The sequence below is a fragment of the Arachis ipaensis genome, chromosome B09 (genome assembly GCF_000816755.2).
Source record: "Arachis ipaensis cultivar K30076 chromosome B09, Araip1.1, whole genome shotgun sequence".
Classification (NCBI taxonomy): domain Eukaryota; kingdom Viridiplantae; phylum Streptophyta; class Magnoliopsida; order Fabales; family Fabaceae; genus Arachis; species Arachis ipaensis.
Window position 1 is genome coordinate 2231098 of NC_029793.2, and position 2923 is coordinate 2234020.

Sequence of the window (2923 nt, forward strand, 5' to 3'; positions counted from 1 at the left end):
ATTTTTTAATATAAAATTTTAATATATATCATAATATTATTTTTTTAAGAAAAAGTCTAGAAGACCAGTAACTTTGTTAAATTCTGACCAGTATATAACCAGCAAAGAAAAGTGAGCTATTGGATGAAATTTTACACCATTAAAACCATCATTGATGATTATTTGATGGTTACAAATCACAAAAATTACTGCTCTTAGCATTCTTTTTTTTTTTAATTTAAACCGATAAAAAAATAACATAGATATAGTTATATTTCTAAAGATGAGTATTTAACCTTTTTTTTTTCCTAAAATTTTTCACATTCGAGTATATTATAATAAATAAAAAATTACAAATTGTGTAACATACTATTCTATGAAATGGACACGTGTGTTTATTTCTTAATTGTTGTAATTGGAGGGCACATGCTTTTCCGGTTTCTAATATTATTTTCCAATAAAATACATTGTCGGTTCCAGAGAAGGTAAAAGAGATTCATAAATGATAATCAGATCTTAATCCTATGAAGTAGGCAAAGACCATGTGAGATATGACACTTAAGACCTTTTGATATCAATGTGTCCTCATCAACCTGTACCCCGTATAATAATATTAGTAATATTATATATCTAAGTATTTTTATGAATTAAATTTAATTAAATTAAAAAATAAAATTTTGAATAATATTAATTATAATTAATTTTTATTATATTAAATTAATTTAATTAGATTTAGTTAATAAAAAAATTTGGATGTGTAATATTATTTTTAATAATATAATATGAATCATGATTTATTAATTAAATATTTGGAATGGATAAGTTGGGTGATAATTAAGCAACTTAGCAACTAGTAAATTTGACGGCAGGCTTTATTAGGGGCAGGCTTATTGAGAATAATTGCATTTTGTAGAAATATTAGGCAACAATTAATGAACATGTTTGCATGTGTTTTTGTAATTTTTTTTTCAAGTCAGGACTGTTTTTGTGAATTAATTTAGTTCGTGTTGTGGTCACTTTTATGTATAGGGGTAAGAATTGAATCGGTGATTAAATCGATTAAGTTATTTGTTCAGTAGTTTATTGATTCAATCGATAATTTATTGGTTGAACCGATAAAATTAATTCTACGTAAATAAAAAATATAAAATACTAAAAATAGTCATAAATTTAAAAAATTTAAAATACATATTTTTAGTTCTTCACCAACATTTTAAAAACAATTAAATTTCAAAGTCTAAAAATAACTAATACAAAGATATATATGAAATTAGTTAGTACTACTATTATTATTTTTTTGGGTTTCAATTGATGCATCAAGAGTTGATCTTTGTTCTTGCGATGGTATTTTTCTGATGGTGTATTCACGGAAGCCATTCTAAAACAATATGGAATAGCAAAAGTATAAAACAGCAACAACCCTAAATTTTCTATTTCCTATTCCCTATTTAGCAATACAGCAACCTTAAATTCATAGTTTCATACAAAACAATTACTTCAACATCACCTATTCTAACAAGCAGCTATTTCAACAACAGAAATTTCACCTATTCATCCCAGAAATTTTAAATTTTTATAACAGAACAGAACAACATAACAACATTATTCATAACAACTTCATAATTTCAAGTTTTCAACAAGCATATTCAACAATCAGCTATTTCAACAACAGAAATTTCACATATTCATCCCAAAAATTTCAAGTTGTTATAACAGAACAGAACAACTAAACAACATAACAACATTATTCATAACAGCTTCATAATTTCAATTTTCAAGTTTTCAACAAGCATTAGAAGAACAGAGCAGAACAGAAGAGAACAACATATTCAACTAACCTGTTTGATAGAGCAGAGGACGAAGACGACGACGACGACGACAAATATGAGAGACAGGGACGAAAGTGAGACGAAGCGGATTGAACAAAAATCGTCGATTCTTCGATTTTTATCAGAATTGATCAGTTCAAACCGATTCTCAACGATTTTGTTTTTTGTTCGGTCATATTAATCAATTGGATCGATCAAAAATCTAATTTACCAATTTTTCGATCAAACCGACAGGTTCGATTCAATTTTTACAACTATACTTCTATGCGGTTCATATTGAAGCTATTGAAAAAAAAACATATTTTATATACCATTTATATTGATTTGGTTCATATTACAGTATTGAACCACCGAAAGAGTTTTTTGCTTCATTCTTTATCTCTTATCATTTTTTAAAAAATTTAAATTGATAGAAAAAAACACGTGTTAATAATTAATTATATTCTCTATGATCTCATCACATTACAACCACTTTCGTTACAACTAATTTGTACACCATAACTGTTTCTAACTGATCTTTATTAACAGACTCTAACTTTCTCTTCCACCTCAGCATATCACTATTGTACAATCTTTTGGTTTTCTTTTATAAAGCTATTTGTTCTATTTTATTCTCGAAAATATTTAGTAACAAAAAAAAATTAGTCAAAAATAGTCGTAACTTATCTTATTTAACATTTATTAATTGTTGTGATAATTAATTAATATTAAATAAGATAAATTTTGGCTGTTTTTTTTGTTTACCTAGCATTACCCTTTATTCTTGTTATTTGGTTTTTTTAATATTTTTATTAGCTACTAACTGTTAATTAATCTCTTCTATTATTGCATACCGTATGAGTACAAATGAGGTACTTATAAAAGTAAGTACAAAATATATGATAATCATAAAATATTTACTTAATAATATTATTAGAATGTGAGTTTAAAATCGATGAATTTTACCAAAATGGACATATAAAATGTATTACACCAATATATATCATACCTTTTTATAATAAGTTACGAAAAACAACCTTATCTAATTTAAAATAAATTAGTTATACATATCTTGGTACATCACTAGTCACTTGTTTTATTGAATTACACCAACTAACAAATTATTTAAAAATTAA